Source organism: Chenopodium album, chromosome 8, assembly GCF_948465745.1.
Source record: "Chenopodium album chromosome 8, dcCheAlbu1.1, whole genome shotgun sequence".
NCBI lineage: Eukaryota > Viridiplantae > Streptophyta > Magnoliopsida > Caryophyllales > Amaranthaceae > Chenopodium > Chenopodium album.
This window is the reverse complement of record NC_137841.1, coordinates 44872746-44892619: the sequence shown is the minus strand read 5'-3', so window position 1 is coordinate 44892619 and position 19874 is coordinate 44872746. Positions and strand designations below refer to the sequence as shown.

The 19874-nt window shown below is 39.6% G+C and overlaps 1 non-coding gene across 1 annotated transcript; it reads left to right on the top strand.

The window, feature by feature from the left end:
- The first annotated feature begins 17904 nt into the window (after positions 1-17904).
- Positions 17905-18011, top strand: LOC145556917 (small nucleolar RNA R71). Its single transcript, XR_014092011.1, has one exon. It is a non-coding gene; the product is annotated as a small nucleolar RNA R71 (small nucleolar RNA).
- The last annotated feature ends 1863 nt before the right edge of the window (positions 18012-19874 follow it).

Here is a 19874-nt window from a genome sequence, read left to right as displayed (position 1 = left end):
ATGTGACCTTAGCGAACGCACGAAGCCGCGAGAATTTCGAAGAAACCCAGAGAAGCGCGGGCGCAGAACAAGGTGGCGCGGGCGCACCTCCCCTACTGCGCGGGCACGCCTTCCTTGGTATTTGTTGCTCGGTTTTTGGTGTTTTTGCACCTCTATAAATATCTTTGTAAACCCGGTTTTTGGGGCAAGTTTCATATTGGTTTTTGATCATATTCTTAGATTAGTTGAGAGCTCTTCTCTCTAGTTTTTAGGGTTAGTTAAAGGAGTAGATTTTAGAGAGAGAAAATGAGGAATTTCTGTGTTGATTGAGAGATTGAAGATTCAATGGTGACAATTGTATTGGAGATCTTCTCTATTATCAATGTGCATTTCGAAACTCTATCTCATTTATTGTTTTGTTTAATATTCATGTTTGTTTGATTTGTTTTGATTGGATTTTGATCTTTGATTAGAGTAATTGTTCTTCTTTGAGTGTAGATTCTTGATTTTTATAGTTGTTTGTTGATTTGATGATGTTGTTAGAGTAGTTTGCTTGCTAGGGTGATGGTGAAGCTTATATGATGTGATGGATTGATGTAAATTGGGGATAATTGATGGAGTTGATGATGTGATTAAATTAGTTGATTGATTATGTGCATGTGTGTGTTTGATTTAGGCTTGATCACCCTAGTTATTCACACTAGATTGCATTGTAGGTTCACATTGATACGGACAATTGATTTGTGGCTTGCATTTAACGATTAAGGTGTCTTGTGATATTCCTCGCTAGAGTTTATCGTAGTTGACGCTAGTTAGACCTCTAGGAAAATAGCTTGATATGCTCTTTTGGTTGCATGATTGGTTTTCCCTTGCATCACTCGACTTAATCAACTTCCTATCCCAATTTGCTATGGTCTTTGCATTTATATGTGGATTCTAAACCCTAGTGTTTCATTATATTGATTCCTTTTTGTTTGGTTACTTCTTTTAAGTAGTTGTTAGTCTCACCTTTTATCCTTAGTCTTTGACCTATCTTAGGCACATAATTGAAAGCACTTATACATTACCGTTCCTTTGGGTTCGACCCTTGACTTACCTTTATACTTGTATTTAGGTTAGTTAAGTGTTTATAAATTTTGTTTGGCTTAGGGAGGATTAGTCCAACGACCTAGTCCGACCCTTATAAAAAATGGCACCGTTGTCGGGGAACGGTTTCTATGTTTGAGTGTTTTTTATTTCTTGAGCCTAGGCCTTTGTTTATACTTTTCTTTTATTTGTTTTTGTTTTCTTTGTAAAAATGGCATGTCTATCTTTTTCTCAATATGATGATGAGCCTATTTGTGAATATTTCAATAGACTTAAGGGATTTCTTGACTATAATAGTTGTAGTCTTTGGGAGGCTTGTGAGATTTGTTATTTTGGTTTGAATGAGCAAACTAGAGATATAGTTGAAGGAATGCATAATGGTAGATTTAGAGCATTTTCTATTGAAGATGCTTGGGAATTTTATGTTTGGTTTGCTTGGGAAGTCTATAATAAGGGTAATCGTGCTTCTATTTTTGATGTGCAATGTGTTAATTCTTCCAATGTTAGCATGATTTACCATGATGTGTCACATGATCCCATAGTTGAACCTAGAACAAATGCTTCCAATTCTGTTTCCTCTTTTGTTCATGATAATGAGTTGCATGTTCAAGCTAACAAATGTCATACATTTGAAAATGCTCCCAATCCCCTATTTAATGAAAATGCTCATGTTTGTAATGATGATGATCCTACCTTTGGTTGTACTTCTCCTTCTCTTGTTGAGCCTCAATCTCCCACACCTTTTGAATCTCTTATTGCTACTTTGGAAACTCAAATTAGGCATATTGAGCTTAGTGACGATCTTGGGCCTAAAAAGGAGTCGATTCTTAATTCTATGAAAAGTCAATTGGAGGTGATGAAAAAGAGTGAGGAGCGTCTTGAGGAGGGAAGAAAGAGAAATGTAGAGCTAGAAAGCCAATTGTCATATTTGATGCTTGTGGGGGAAAATTTCAAATCCAATGTGTGTGTTGAGGGTGATGATGATAATTTTGAGCAACCAAGAGTGTGCGAGGATCCTATTGTTGAGCATGTGAGTGAAGGAAAGAGAGTCGAGAGTGATGATGATTTTGATGATATTTTAAGTCTAGACATCTCTTCCTTTGTTGATTGTGATGAGTCTCAAGTGTATGAATGTGACTCTTCTATCCATGAGTATTTGGACTCGTTTGAGGTTATATCAAATGTGTTTATTGAGTGTATAAGGAATAGACATAGCCTTTTAAGCAAGTTCATTAAGGATGCTTCATGGGAGAGAGATTTTGAGTTCAATTTGCATCCATTCATGCATGGATTTGAGACTTTGGGCTTTAAGGAAGTTGAGGGAGTAGTTGTTCATGAATTTAGTGGAGGAGATTGTGTGGTTCCTCTTGGGAGTTGGATGTTTGAGGGAGATGGTGGTCATGAGTGTTCTTCTTTTGAGGATTATATGATTGATTTCCATGCTCTTATAGGTGATTTGAGGCATTGTGGTGAGGAAGAGTCCATTAGAGAGACCATATCCCCTATTTCCTCCTCTAAGGCCCTTTCTCAAGGAGTTTCAACCATATCTCCTACACTCCTTTATTCCTCTCTTCCTTTGTTAGTGAGCCTATTGGGGACCCCCTTATCTATGATGATTTGTATGAGGCTCATTTGTCTCCAATTGAGGAAAAGGGTGATGTTGCCACCCAAAAATATTTTGAGGAGAGTTTGCCTTCTTTTTCTTCTTCTTCTTCTTTTTCTTCTTATTTTGTTGAGTTTTCTTCTGATTCTTCTTCCTTCTCTTGGCATCTCTCTCCTCATAGGTGTGCACTATGCTTGTTGCCTGCCTTATTTTTGTCCTGTGCATACTTGTTTTCATATGAAATGTGTAATAGTACATTTGACAAGCTCTTGCGTTCGTTGCAATATTATTTACTAGAGTGGTCAAGCTTGGACCTTAAGCAAGCCTTTCTCGGGAAGTAACACGTGTTTTAGATTAGATTTTCTTTTGTTTTTAGAATAGATTTTCTCTCATGGAAGTGTTTGTGTGCCTTTTGCTAGGTACATGACTTGATATACTTTGGTGCTTCGATTTGGATCAAGAATCAAGGAAGGTTGACTCCTATTTTTGCGAGCGTATGGAAACAAGGTTCAATTCTTGAGAAATTAGCTTTGAAAGGTTTAATTGGGTCATTTGTGGGTATTTACACCCACCTAATATCCGGTAATGTCCTTCCTTGCTCTTTCTCTAGTGGATGATGACTTGTTGGACATATGTTGGTATGTTGGATTGATCTCCTTGTTTTCCCCTCCCATGGATTATTTTATTTATGTTTGAGTTTATTGTCTCATTCAAGCTTGGGGGAGGGTATTATATCATGTTTGGTGGGATGTTGATTCATATATGCTATGCACCTTTGTATATGCTTTTCCATGTTTCTTATATTTTAAAAAAACTTCAAAAAGATTTTTGTTTCTATCAAGGCAAATTTGCAATGTGGTTTGTTTTGTTCTTGCTTTGGACATAATAACATTTGGACTTGAATAATTGAATGATATTCTTCTTAAATGGTAACGGTGTGCACGATTTGAGAGTATGCTTGGTTGATTCTAAGATAAAGCATGCTAAGGTAGTTGGTTAGAACTAGTGGGATCATGAAACCGGATTCTACTTGTATGTGGCATGTTAGGTAGTTGCTTCCTATAGTCGATTTGACACCAATAGTGAGATTTTGCTACATCCATGTGAGGTTTATACTTTTTCAAGCCTTCAACATTTATTTGCATGAGCGGCATGGATCCTTGACTATTGCGGACCTAATATAGAATCTTGACTCATATTTCTTAAGACCGAGATTGAACCATTTAGGGAGGACAAAGGCATCTTTTCGGGGTGGTAATTTTTCTTTTTCTAGGATAGTATTCATTATTTTTGTTATTTTTGGGTTTACATTTGCCTACTTGATAACCATTTGAGCTTTTTCCCTTCTTTTCAAGCCACATCTTTAGATTCTTGAGCCTTTGTTTCTTTTTTGTTCCATTTTTGGTTTTTGTTAAGCAAATGGTCATCCTTTGGAGTTTGTGGTGTATTAGTATGGTTATTGGTTTAAATGAATGCAAGATTGTGTTTTAAATATTTTTGCGAATAATGGCAAGTGAATAAATGAAAAAGCCATCCGAAGTTAAAAAAGGCAAGGACAAAGCAAGTGCAAAGTTGAAAAGCCGTCCAAAGTTAAAAGAGGCGAGGACAAAGCACTATTAAAGAAAAAAAAAGTGAAAAATGAAAAATGCAAAAATATTTTGATGCGAGTATTCTTCCTTTTTGAGCATTGAGGACAATGCTCCATTTAAGCTTGGGGGGAAGCGTTCTCACGCTTTTTGTGTATATGTTTGTGATTTATAGCTTTGAATAAGCTTGGGGGTGTTGTCGTTTTTGTTTGGTGATTACTTGGTTATGCTGTAAAGAAATGCACAATCTTTGCTTCACAATTTAGGTTAACCACCAAATTTTAAATTTTAGCCTACCTTCATCCTTTTGCCTTAACGTTACAACCTTGGGGAAATACCTTTTGACCTAAGTGGTTGAGTCATTAATTGGTGGAGAGAAATGTGAGTTTTAGCCTAAGGAGAAGGGATGCATAGTCAAGAAGTCGAGTAGCCTAAAAATTCTCTTTTTTTGGTTCCTTCGAGGAATCATTGGGATGCTCACTAGAGGTTGATATGAGACTAGTAGGAAGAACGTGGTAAGATCGTTTGGGATGACAGTGGATTGTGAAAGCTAGTTCCTATGCTTAGCATATTTATGTTTCAATCAACCTTGGGTATCTTGGAACGTGCACTCCCTTACTTGTTTAGAAAGATTTGCATTCATTTGTGCTTGTACATTTGGAAAAGTCCTTTCATTAACATTTGTTTGTTTTGCTTTCCTTTTGACTTGTTTTTCGTGCTTTGCCTTGTTTGTATTATTATGAGAGTTACGGGTTAAACTCTTAGGAAACCCTTACGAGAGCATCACTTGTCCTCTAGGGCGATATAGGGGTTTAAATGGCTTGTCTTTAGTTGCTAAAATTGATCATGATTCCTACGAATGTGAGTTAGTGTATATTCTTGTCTCTTCTCCTCTTTAGCTTGTTTGAATAAGCTCGTCATTTTCACTCCCTTGGTTATGTTTTGCTCGAGGACGAGCAAAAGATAAGCTTTGGGGGCATTTGATGGGTGTCATAAATTGCACCCATTTGATGAGCATTTAGGTTGATTTCATCCTCTTTTCATAGCTTTCTTACTTAATAAATGCTTAGTTTTATGCTTTGTTGCTTAGTTTTACCTTTTATCTCTTATTTTGTAGTTTTTGTGTATTTCGTTGGTTTTCTAGCCTTTTCTCCTTTATTTTCTCTATTTTCGTGGTTGTAGGTGTTGTACGAGGTTCGGGTCTTGATATTGGTGATCTACACAGGTGGAGAAAGCCTTTGGAGCAAGCTCACGGCATTTGGAAAGCTCAAGATGCAAAGAAGTGGAAATTCCAAGTCTTGGCTCTTGCGCTCTCATGCCGTGCTACCATTAAGAAGTGGTGTACCCACTCATCAAGAGCATTAGCTACTGCAACTGCTAGTGTTCATCATCATCATAGTCGTGTGACCTTAGCGAACGCACGAAGCCGCGAGAATTTCGAAGAAACCCAGAGAAGCGCGGGCGCGCAGAGCTCGGGTGCGGGCGCACAACAAGGTGGCGCGGGCGCACCTCCCCTGCTGCGCGGGCACGCCTTCGTTGGTATTTGTTTCTTGGTTTTTGGTGTTTTCGCGCCTCTATAAATATCTTTGTAAAACAAGTTTTTTGGGGCAAGTTTCATATTGGATTTTGATCATATTCTTAGCTTAGTTCAGAGCTTCTCTCTCTAGTTTTTAGGGTTAGTTGAAGGAGTATATTTTAGAGAGAGAAAGTGAGGAATTTCAGTGCTGATTAAGAGATTGAAGATTCAATGGCGACAATTGTATTGGAGATATTCTCTATTATTAATGAGCATTTCTAAACTCTATCTCATTTATTGTTTTGTTTAATATTCATGTTTGTTTGATTTGTTTTGATTGGATTTTGATCTTTGATCTTTGATTAGAGTAATTATTCTTCTTTGAGTGTTGATTCTTGATTTTTATAGTTGTTTGTTGATTTGATGATGTTGTTAGAGTAGTTTGCTTGCTAGGGTGACGGTGAAGCTTATACGATGTGATGGATTGATGTAAATTGGGGATAATTGATGGAGTTGATGATGTGATTAAATTGGTTGATTGATTATGTGCATGTGTGTGTTTGATTTAGGCTTGATCACCCTATTTATTCACACTAAATTGCATTGAAGGTTCACATTGATACGGACAATTGATTTGTGGCTTGCATTTAATGATTGAGGTGTCTTGTGACGTTCCTAGCTAGAGTTTATCGTAGTTGATGTAGTTAGACCTCTAGGAAAATAGCTTGATACGCTATTTTGGTTGCATGATTGGTTTTCCCTCGCATCACTCGACTTAGTCAACTTCCTATCCCAATTTGCTATGGTCATTGCTTTTATATGTGGATCCTAAATCCCTAGTGTTTCATTATATTGATTCCTTTTTGTTTGTTTTCTTCTTTTAAGTAGTTTTTAGTGTCACCTTTTATCCTTAGACTTCGACCTAGCTTAGGCACATAATTGAAAGCACTTAGACATTACCATTTCCTTTGGGTTTGACCCTTGACTTACCTCTATAATTGTATTTAGGTTAGTTTAGTGTTTATAATTTTTTTTTTGTTTTAGGGAGGATTAGTCCATCGACCTAGTCCGACCCTTGTCACCTAACAACATTCATGTTGCCGCTAAGGACAAAGAGATCATGTCAAGCGGTATTAAGGGCTTTGTAAAGGAATGGAACTTGGGTAAAGGTTATAACATCCGGGTGCCGCCTGTACTAGGCACCATCTCCTAGGAGGATGACCAGCCAAACGCCGACGGTTACTTTGGATGCTACGAGGTGGGGTTCTTGGTAGGCCTCTACTTCCCGCTTCACCATGCGGTGAGGGCCATTCTTAGGGCTTATGGCTTAGGAGTCTGGCAGCTCTCGCCAAACTCTTGGGCCAACATTTTGGGGGTATGTTGCCGCCTTTAAGATGCAAAACTTGAACCCAAGCTGGCAGGCTTTTACCCATATGAACTATTTGAGTCGTAACCCAGGCGGCTGGAGGGCGTGTTACACTCTGACCACCCTTCCCAAATATCAGATGACTTTGGACAAAATGTCCAAATATGACGGCTGGAAGACACGATTTTATTTGCTATCTAACCCAACCCAGCGAGAGAATCGGGAGATGCACCGGTATAATAAGAAACCCGACTTTCTGGGTTGCAAATACGCCCTCCCCAAAATACCGGGATATGACTATGATGCGATCATGGAAACCAAGTTTTTTGAGCTCCGTCCGGAGACTCTCTCAAACGGGGATGTAATCAAAGTCCCTAAAAATTGGATTCCCATGTGCGCATGGTTCAAGGACGAGGCGTTCTTGTCCGCCTACAGGCTCAGCACCTTGATTCCAAAACATACGTTTAACCGGCATCTGACTTAATGCCGCTTCTACTTCTTCTACTTAGTCATAATTTTATTTAATGTGTTTGTTATTTACTGCAAAAGATGCTTTAAATATGGTGGCTAAGGAAAAGACCCCCAAGCGGTCCTCCGCACAAATCTGAAGGGACCTGGCAGAGGTTAGGGCTGCCAAACTGAGGGCAGAGGTAAATACCTTTTCCTTATCCTTATTTTTATAAGGCGCAACCGGATGTTTAACTTGTTCTTTATGTTGCAGGGTAGAGAACTTCCCAAGTCCTTCACAAAAAACCTCTTCAAACGGGGCATGGAGGAGACCACCTCAACTCCAGTCAAACCTACTAATTCAGCAAAGGCGACTTCAGGTAAGACGGGCCCTGATGGGTCCTCTGGGAAGCACCGCCTTTGCATCGGGGGGAGGTATACTACCGTAGGAGGCTTTGGAGTGGGCTTTAATCTGGTCCCATCCGACCTTTCTGCGCCAGTGGGTGGAGCAAACCCACAAGCTCCAGAAGGTAAATTCAATCCCTTCGAATCCCCGCCTGAGCTGGGCTGGCCGTTGTGAGTGAAATCTCACTCTCAACAAACTTCTTCATCAGACAGCTGGTATCAAACTGGTGCCGCCTATATAGCTCACTCACCTTTAACGTATGGTGCAGATTAATCCCCCCGATGGCCAGATGTTCAAGCACATGCCCGAGCTATGCTTACGGCGGTGCATAAGAAGGAGAAGGATGCGATCCCTGGCATCGAGACGTTCAATGTTGAACGGATTCTAGCTCTCCTATCTGAGGTACACTTAATTATCTTTTTCTTCAATTTAGCATAAGATAACCCGCATGATTGACACTTTTTGTGTTTAAAGACCATGCTAAGGGTTGAGGGACTCAAGCATCCATATGCCCGGAAGAGGGGGGATGTGAAAATAACCATTAAATCAGCTAGGGATTCACAAGATTTTGTTGATTATGAGTGTACAATTAGTGAACTTGAATCTAAAGCTATCTTGATGAAACTGGCGGAGGAGGTTAGGGGTCTCAAGCAGGCTCTGGATGAGGCAAAGGAGAAAGCCGCCACGACTGAATCCAAACTCAAGAAGGAGTAGGAAGACCTCCAGACTTTGCAATGTGTCTCCCAAGATAATGCTAACCTCAAGGCGGAGGTTGAGAAGCTGAAGCAGGACGCTGTGCTTGTCCAGAAGAACCTCAAGGCGACCATTGAGGCGGTTGCGGAGCGGGTGGTTGCTGAAAATGAAGAGGATGCTGACACCCGGTTGAAGATTGCCTGGGCTGCCCTTTATCACGATAAAGACTACCGCCTGTGGTCTTTGGTATTCCAATATGCCGAGACCGTAGTCTTTTTAAGGGAGAAGGGTGAGCCGGAGCCCGAGTCCTTCTCCTCCTGGGCGAACGAAGGATTCTCCGAGCTTGCTAAGGAGCTTCCTGGGGAGGGGGAAGCCATTGATGTCCAAACGGACGAGGAGAACCCCAAGGAGAGCCAAGCGGCTACAAACAAGGAGGTCTAACATCCGGATAATCAGGCGGCCCAACCCTAGTCTTAATGTTTTCAGCGGAAGTATGCCATTTTTTTAGGATTTTTAGATCTTTCCGGCATGCGTGCCGAATATTTGTGTTTTGACCGGCTGTGGAGTCGGGTAACAATTTATTTTCTCCTCTCCCGGATGTTATCCGGTTAAGAATATTTATCCGGCTTTTTGCCGGTTTTGAATGAAAATATGTCGACTAAGTCGGCTTCATGAAATTTTATTTTGTTTCAATTTATGCATATATATTATGCAATTTGAAATTTTTCCTATCCTTTTAAAGCATGCGGCAAATTCAGACAGTATACCGGCTATTCTTGCCCATGGCGGCTGTGTGATTGGTTTCGGTAGTTGTATGATTGATTGAATTTGGAATGTTTTATACTTTAAAGAGTATGGAATGTTCCAAAGTCAATCACTCATAGTAGTGATTGCCCCAAACCAAGTACACAGCCGTTGATCAGCAGCCGTTGTACCCAATTCGGGTATTCACACAGGATTCTTTGCTAGCCAGACGGGCGATTATTTTTTGGCGGTCAATTAAACAGGGGACATTGTCCGCCTATTTGATGGGCTTTAGACGGCTTAAAGGCCGTCTGGGGTACAATCAATCCATTGTACTTAAATCGCCTGCCCCATTGGGGCATATGGTATTTCATTGCTAGTCAGTTGGGGTTTTACCACTTGACCATCAATGGAACAGGGGACATGTTGTCCGCCTACTTGATGGATCTTAGACAGCTTAATGGCCGTCTGGGAAATCTTCAATCTATTGTACCTTAATCGCCTGCCCCATTGGGGCATCTGGTATAACTTCGTTGAATAGTGTAACAGAGAACTTCGGTAATTTACCGGCTGATGTCTCTTAACATCCGGTTTTAAACTTAATCATTCTTTTAGACTATTATGGTCAGATAGCTATGAGTTGACCAATTTGATCGTTCAATCTTTTCCGTTTGCGTATGCTGTTAGAGGAAACGATAGAATGCCCTCTGCGACGATAACACCCGAAAGGGCGTCGCCGGACGCCATACTCAAATAGGAGCAAACAAATTTATAAAAACGATGTTGCATCCGGCCATTGGCCTCGGTTTTAATTTTAATTTTCTTTTGACTTAGTTTAATTTCATATTTAAAAGTCCACCTGTGCATTGCCCAAATGGAGGTCCTAATATAAACATCATGTTAGCCGCTAAGTTTTAACCTAGCTTATTTAATTTGTTGTCCGTCTGTGTGTTTTCAACAGATGGTAACTTGGATTGTGCATGCATACATACAAAGTAGTTAAAACAATATTGAATACACATTTCAATAAGGGCTTCAAAAAAACCTGCCTTGAAGAGCTCTCCTTCTCTAATCTCGAAGTTTGCTGTACGCTTTTTCAGCATGGCTACCTCCTGGGGTGAATCAGGGGGCGTGCCGTCTGTGAGATACGCCCAAATGCCATCCATCCAAGTAGAACTTCGCTTTTCCATTATTTCCCAAAAGACTGACCGAGGCGTATAACAAGAGGTGGAGGATGCCAGTTTTGACAGAGCATCCGCCTGATTGTTCTTGGACCGGGGCACTTGACTTAGATGAAATTCTTCAAGTGTCCCCGCTTCTGCCTTGACCGCATGTAGATACTTGGTCATAGTGACAGGGTAAAGTGGTATCCCTTAATCAAAAGTAATTCCTAAATCCTCTAACTAATGTATATAGGGAAGTAGGGTCGAATCCACAGAGAAACGAGTCTTTCTATTCCTAATCAATTAAAGTAATCTAAATTATAAAGTAACCAATATGTAAATTTGAATATGAAACTCAACTACGAAGATTAAGAATTAGGTGAAAACAATGAATAAAAGGATCTAGGGCATAGGTTCACCAATAAATAATATTCCAGGGTGAAACATAATAATCATTCATCAATGCATACATTAATCAGATCATAAAGGGCTTTCGCTACGTATTACAATCACACAATTAATTTACCGGTATTAAATCTCATCTTTTGAATCTCGACTTAACCATTTATGAATTAACCTGCCTATTGAAACTAGACCTAAACATTAATTCTCATCTGTCGAATCTCGAATCAATATTGTTAAACTCATGCATAAAAGATCTGCGCAAATCTAGTCACAGAGCATTAAATCAATCAATAGGAAATTAATATAGCATTAACAATTAACAACCATAAATTACCCCTTCATATTATTTATGGATCCCCATAAACCCTAGAAATAGAACTACTCACACATAATAAAAACTAAACTAATCAAAGCAATAAAACAAGACATGATCAAAGGAATAAAATAAACAACTAAGATTAAGAGAAGAGAAATCGTAACCAAAAAAATTTGGAATTAAGAATAGATTAAGAACAAAGGTATAAGAGAGAGAAACTAATCTAAAAGCTAAGTAGAGAGAGAAAATCTAAGAAATATATTTAAGAGAGTAAAGAAGAGAGTAAGAAGATGCTAAACTCGTTTTATGGAGAAGTATTTATACTCCGTAAGAATCCTAAACTAAAACAAACTTAAATGTCGAAATTAGCTCCTAATAATAACACGCGCCCGATCGGACGAGGCACCGCCTGATCGGGCGCGCCTTTTTGCTCATCAGGTACGTTTCTCGCGCCCGGCCGGGCGCGTCTTTGGGCGCCGACCTTTGCTTCCCTTTCCCGGCCGGGCGTGCCTCTGGGCGCCAGCCTCTTTGGCCGGGCGGCTCTCTTGGGCCACTGTTTGGACTACGATTGGGCTCCAATTCTTTGGGCCAATCTGGGTTTCCTCTTCGGGTCTTTAATACTCGGTCCAAATGCCCCGGTATCACATATACCGAGCCCTTAATCACCGGTTCGATGGCTCTAACCGGCCCGGGCTATAAAAACTGGTCGTGTTTCTCCAATGCTCGTGATTGCTCCATAATATCTCGGGAAAATGCTCCAAAAGTGAACCAAATCTACGAAAACACTAGAAAACACCAATTAGTAATAAAAGTGGCTCTAAAGAGCCAAAAACACTACTAATTATGACCAAGGGACGGGGGTAAAATACTATATAAAATAGATACATCAAACTCCCCCAAGCCAAACCTTTGCTTGTCCCTAAGCAAAGATCTCATCAATGAATAAATAAATATGCTTCACCCTAAAAAGTAAAAATCAAGCACAAACGATTAAGGGTAAATTAAATAAACATGCTTCAAAATCAACCAATCAAATCCATCTAATTACCCTTCCTCCCTAGCAATTGTCAAATAGAGCAAACCACAAGAGCATATAGAATTCAAGACTAGTGCTCACATACTCAACTCTCATTTATGTGGCGAGTAAAAGATGTACTCGATCGCTCTCCAACCAACCCCTTTATGTGAACAATGCCCTCCCAACTCACACTTTCGTGTGTATAAAAAATGTACGCTCAACCTACTAGTGGACTCGAAATATGTCAAATCATAACTTGCATTGATAAACAACACTTTAACATTCATACAACTCTATGCACAAAGGTCGGAAGGTCTTTAAAGCTTGTAATGTAAGGCTAGGGTAAAGGGTAGGAATCATTTGGGAACAAGTGAAAGAAAAGCTATGCTTAAGGGAGCAAAACCTAGTAAAACCCATGATCAAAATAAATAATGATCAGCATCTCCTACATAACCAACTCTAACATCAACCAAATATACTCCAATCAATATAAATAACAATCCCAACACTTACAATTTCACTCACAAAATATAATAATGAAGAAGTGGAGTGAATAAAAAACTTTATTTCCAAACTTGAATTTTTCATTAAAGCTCTTATTTGTTTTTTCTTTTGATCAACCTCCAACTAGAACATTTGAACATTGAACATTTTTACCTCTTTGTTTTTTTTTTCTTTTGAAGTTCACTTATTTTTTTCACTTATTTTTTTTCTTGAACTTCTCTTTTTTTCTACATAACATCATGCTTTATTTTTTTTCAAGAAAATATAAATTTCAAACTCATCAAAAATAAACATGATCAAAAACAAAATAACTTCTCAAAACCCACCCAAATTGTGCAAATAATGAGCACACTACAAACTCCCTCACCTCACTCACTAATAGCTCCCCCAAGCCAAGCTTGAGACTAGTAACCAATGGGGCAAAATAGGCTTGTAATGTGGCTGATAAACAATAAAAAGTCAAGGGAACAACATGGGTAGCAAGAAGGGAACAAATGTATCTACAGTCATCTGGAGGCTACCTAAAAGATGAACGCCTTCGTCCTCCTTAATGTGCATAATAATGAATCATATAAAGATTACTTATAGCTGCAACCCAATACTCAAATTCATTGAAATACCATGAACTAACACACATTCCTAACCAAATCAACTAGTCAAGCACTATATTCACAAGTAGTTGGGCAAAATTGACTCATGTTAAGAAGACAATCAAACATCAAATCATGATCAACTAATCCACAATGTTATCATCATATACCAAGAATCAAAACAATATTTTCAAGTATGGGGCACAGGGAAGCATGATTTACAATTCATTTGTACGTATTTTTGGATTTTTTTATTTTTCAATTTTTTTGTATTTTTCATATATAAGAAAGCAATAAAACTATCATAGGAAGCAATAAATCTAAACTAGAAAACACACTAAAAATAAAAGAAAAGAGAAAAAGAAAGATACCTAATCCAAAATCTCCCCCAAGCCAGAATCAGACAATGTCCTCATTGGCTCGGGAACTAGCACATCATAGCTAGTCCTAATTATCTTCACCCATGGAGCCGAACCCTACACCTCCACTGCCACCTGCACCACCTGCACCCGAAGAGCAACCACCAAAATAATCAGCATGAAAAGTCCCCCCCGCCGGTCCCCCGAAAGGAGTGTTCTGGCCGTACCCATGGAAGGCAGAATAGTCAGTGTAAATACCATGGGCAGTGGGATCCCTATCATATCCCTGGGGTGGAGGCTAAAACAAGTCAGGGTAGATGGCATCATCGGGAATGTTGCCCCGACGAGCATAATCATCGTACATAGGGTAGAGAGCTCTGCCCTGGTTCCTCTCCAGGTACCCTAACCTTTGGTCTATGGAGCCTACCATCCTCTTAAGGTCAGTGTGGGAATGCTCGATACGGCCTAAAGCCTGACCTATACTCTGAAGGTCCCAAACTGTGTCAAAGTCAACATGGGGGACATAATGAGACATGTGAGGTGGAGAAAACGTTACCTCGGGCTGAGGCTGAGGCTGGGGTGGTGGAACTGGTGGTGGTACTAGTGGTGCTTGCCCTCTAGCGTTGGCAACTAAAAGGTCATATGTGTAAGATGCTTGCCCGGGGGGAAAGACGTTCAAGTTAGGACTAGGTAAGGAAAAGATGGGCAAAGGCTGCTCGGTCCCAGTCCTAATACACCAGTGGGAGTAGGAAAACCAGTCAGAGCATAATAAACGTCACCCATTTTATATTCAGCATGCCATTGGTGTGGTAATTCAGAATTTAATTCAAACAATTTACAAAATTCCACATAAGTTAAACTAATATTCCTATTGTTCAACCTAAAAATTAAATTCGGTCAATTTCTACTATTTACAACTTTCAAAGAAGATAAGAATTCACAAGTCAATTCACGGTATGTAGGATAATGCATATCAACGAATTTTCTCATGCCTATGTCATTTAAAAATCGTTCACAAAATCAAACAAACCATATGATTCTAAAGTAGGGCGGTGTAACCACCGTGAAGGAATTACCTCGTGCCCGACTAGGTGTTCTAGCCGCTCCTTTTGCTCCTGGCTAGCAATACGGATCGTCGGCCAGTACGGGAGTTGTAAATCTGGATCGTATTCCTCCCTCAAACTAGAACTCCTACCGAAAATAGACCGATCCCTCTTTGAAGCCATGGTAAAAATGGGTATGAAAATTTATTTGAATGGAATTCGAAAATTTTGATATAGAAATGTACAGGATGAAGAGAGGATTAATAATATGTAAAAAGTTTGAGATTTGGGTGAGAAATGGAGAAGAAAACTTAGAGAGAAGGTAGAGAATTTAAGTTTTTAGAGAGAGAAAGTCATGGAGGAAAGAGTTAGAAATGAGAAAAGGACGAAGAAAGAAGAAGAAAAAGGGCGTCGAGTATGTCGCGCCCGGTCGGGCGGGTGCTCGCCCGATCGGGTGATCTGATTTATAATTTCTGCTGTGCTCTCGCGCCCGGTCGGGCGATACTTGCCCGATCGGGCGATCTAAATTACCCGATTTTGAATATTCTCGCGCCCGGTTGGGCGCCGTTTGCGCGATCGGGCGATCTGATGATGCAATTTTCGTCTCTTCTCGCGCCCGGTCGGGAGAGATTTGCCCAATCGGGCGGACGAATATGTCGGTAAACGACGATTTTTGCGCCCGGTCGGGTGAAAAGACATGATTTTTGGACCCAGCTCTCGCGCCCAGTCGGGCCCGAGGCTAATTGTCGAATTTGTTGCTTTCTTCTTTTCTTCAATATTTGGCTAACTCTTCTCCTTCAAAACTGTACAAAAACTCATAAAACTCATTAAATTTCCTCATCTCTCCTTTCATGAGAAAAGGAAAGAAAAACTAGTCTAAAAAGCATTAAAAATACGGGTTGCCTCCCGCAAAGCGCTTGTTTATCTAGGTCCCAGACGACCTTCTTACCAAGTGCAAGAACTAGGACCCTTGGCCTAACACTTGATCGGGCGGTTTCTCACCCAGTCGAACGGTGTTTTGGCTACGACGCGGCTTGGCTAATTCACCTTATCTGGTGGATCCTCCTTGACTTGGATTAGGGGTTCTTCAATGGTGCGCACTAAAGATCCCTCTTTGATCGAGGGTTGTTTATTCAAATTGTCCTTGCATTTAAAACTTGCAACTCGATCTGGCGGAACACTTACGGTAGGCTCAAGTTGCACAACTTGCTTGATTTATTCCACCTTTTCTTCCTCAAAACCAAGACCGACAGTGTAGAGGGCTCTTTCTATTGCATCAACTTCCTTCTGCCATTTGTCTATCTCATCTGAAAGGGATGCAACACAAGATACCGCCTCCAAGGGATCTTTTTCAAAGAGCTTGGGGCTTGTTAGAATAATTGTGAACCACATTAACACTAAAGCACTTCTCCTCTGTCATGGGGCTTTTCGGGGTATTATAAAGATTAAAAATAATTTTATCGTCCCCTACTGATAGTGTTAGTTTACCACTTCTCACATCTATAATTGCTCCTGCAGTGCTAAGGAATGGTCTACCAAAAATAATTGGGGTTTGCATATCCTCAGCCATATCAAGAACAACAAAATCAACAGGTATATAAAATTTACCTACTCTAACGGGAACATCCTCTAAAACACCTAAGGGGTATTTGAAAGAACGGTCGGCCGTTTGTAGAGTAATGTTAGTGGCTTTTAATTTACCCATATTCAACTTGGAACAAACAGATAATGGCATAACACTAACGATAGCACCCAAATCGCACATTGCATTATCAATCATTAGATTGCCTATATGACAAGGGATAGAAAAGCTACTTGGATCTTTTAATTTAGGTGGATATTTATTTTGAAGTATGACACTACACTCTGCAGTGAAAGCTACTGTCTCTACCTTACTAATAGACCTTTTTCTTGTCAATATTTCTTTCATAAATTTTGCATATGCCGGAATTTGTGTGATTAATTCAGTGAAGGGAACTGTTACCTTCAAATCTTTTACCATCTCCAGGAACTTACCAAACTGCTTATCCAGATTTGTTTTCAATTGACGATTGGGTAATGGAAGATTGATAATTGGCTTTGGAGCATTATTGCTCTTATCTGGAGTGGCCACCTTCTCTAGAGTCGTACCCTGAAATGTAGAATTAGATATATTAGTATTATACTTTAGCCCTGCAGGGCTATAAGCTACATTTTCAGGTTTAACGGAATCAAGATTAACATTATTTGATAAAACAGGTTCATCAACTCTGGGCATAGGGGGCCCTTCATAGTTTGAACCACTCCTTAGAGTAATTTCATAGGCTTGATCCGTAGGCCTGGTCGGCTGTGCTGGCAGAGCTCCCTGTTGGCGGGCTTGTAGAGTAGCGAAAAGTTGCGCAATTTGATTATCTACAATTATGTTGTGTGCTAGAATTGAATCAATTTGTGCATCTCTACTCTCCATGTGCTTCTGCATATTAGCCAATATCGCTCTAATTTCTACCAAAGCAAGGTCAGAAGATGAGGAGGATTGTTGTGGTTGGTTTTTCTTGCCAACATTGGGATGGTAATATTTCTGCTGTTGTTGTTGTGGCCCCTGTGGTTCTTGTGGTGGTCGATTTTGAACATTAGTACTCTGGTAAGAAAGGTACGGATGATTCCGATACCCAGGATTGTAGGTGTTGGAGTATGGGTTATTCTGCCTATAAGCTTGAAAGGCATTAACTTGTTCCATGGAACTCCTGCAATCTTGTTCCCAATGACCTATAATTCCACAATTTTCACAGAAAGCCTCATCAACATTATTATTAATTGCAGAAACATTAGCTACATTACCAGTGCTAAGATTATCTAATTTCTGGCAGATAGAAGTTAATTGAGCTTGAAAAAAGGATATAGAGTCAACACTATGCTTCCCCTTGTTAGCAAAGCCTCTAGGATTCCCATATTGAGAATTATGTATCGCCATATATTCAATAACCAGACCTGCATCATCAACATTAAGATTCATAAATCTCCCACTACCTGCAGAATCTAAAATTATTCAAGATGAATTTCCAATGCCATTGTAAAAGGCTTGGATTAACTGCCATTGTGCCAAATTATGATGGGGACATTCTCTTTGTAGGTCCTTGAACCTCTCCCAAGCCTCATATAAAGTTTCATCGATTTCTTGGGCAAAGTTCTGAATCGCACTCCGTAGTACGGCTGTTCTCTCTGCAGGATTATACTTGTTTTAAAATTCAAAACAAGAGTTTCCCAGTCAGTTATACCAAGTGTAGTTCTATTTAAACCATTAAACCATAATTTGGCTTTTCTAGTTAAAGAGAAAGGAAAGAGAATCTCCCTGATTTGGTCTTGTGTGATCCCGCCTTGCCTGATGGTATTTCAATATTGACAATAGTCTGCAATGTGAAGATTTGGGTCTTCACCCTTGGCTCCACTAAATTGCTTCCTCTCTATCATCGTTATAAATTGGGGTTTAATCTCAAATTGTACCCCATCAAGAGCCGGAGTGGGAGTGAGATGTGGAAAATCTGTAAGCTTTGGTTGTGAGTAATCACTAAGCTTCTTTGGAGCCGTCATCTCTGATTCTACATCTAATGATACCTCTGAATCGCTAGAACCAGTTGGAGGATCGCGGTGATTATTGTTATCACCAGAATCCGCCAGGATTTGCTTGTAAAAGTTCTTCTGTCAATGAAAGGATCGTTTGATCTCGGGATCGAATGGGGTATACCCTGATCTAGAAGACCTGGGCATAAAAAAAAAAAACTAAAAGCAAATATGAGATTTGCCTCAAAGAACTAACGTTCTCTGAGACAAAAAGAAATAACCTAGACTACAAAAATAATCAGAAATAAAAATAAAACCGTTTACCCGGCAACGGCGCCAAATTTTGACAAGGTAAAGTCGTATCCCCAAATCAAAGTAATTCCTAAATCCTCTAACTAATGTAGATAGGGAAGTAGGGTCGAATCCACAGAGAAACGAGTCTTTCTATTCCTAATCAATTAAAGTAATCTAAATTATAAAGTAACCAATATGTAAATTTGAATATGAAACTAAACTACGAAGATTAAGAATAAGGTGAAAACAATGAATAAAAGGATCTAGAGCATAGGTTCACCAATAAATAATATTCCAGGGTGAAACATAATAATCATTCATCAATGCATACATTAATCAGATCATAAAGGGCTTTCGCTACGTATTACAATCACACAATTAATTTACCGGTATTAAATCTCATCTTTCGAATCTCGACTTAACCATTTATAAGTTAACCTGCCTATTGAAACTAGACCTAAACATTAATTATTATCTGTCGAATCTCGAATAAATATTGTTAAACTCATGCATAAAAGATCTGAGCAAATCTAGTCACAGAGCATTAAATCAATCAATAGGAAATTAATCTACCATTAACAATTAACAACCATAAATTACCCCCTCATATTATTTATGGATCCCCATAAACCCTAGAAATAGAACTACTCACACATAATAGAAAATAAACTAATCAAATCAATAAAATAAGACATGATCAAAGGAATAAAATAAACAACTAAGATTAAGAGAAGAGAAATCGTAACAAAAAAAATCTGGAATTAAGAATAGATTAAGAACAAAGGTATAAGAGAGAGAAACTAATCTAAAAACTAAGTAGAGAGAGAAAATCTAAGAAAAATAATTAAGAGGGTAAAGAAGAGAGTAAGAAGATGCTAAACTCGTTTTACGGAGAAGTATTTATACTTCGTAAGAATCCTAAACTAAAACAAACTTAAACGTCAAAATTAACTCCTAATAATAACACGCGCCCGATCGGGCGCGCCTTTTTGCTCATCAGGTACGTTTCTCGCGCCCAGCTGGGCGAGTCTTCGGGAGCCGACCTTTGCTTCCCTTGCCCGGCCGGGCGCGCCTCAGGGCGCCAGCCTCTTTGGCCGGGCGGCTCTCTTGGGCCACTATTTGGACTATGATCGGGCTCCAATTCTTCGGGCCAATTTGGGTTTCCTCTTCGGGTCTTGAATACTCGGTCCAAATGGCCCGATATCACATATACCGAGCC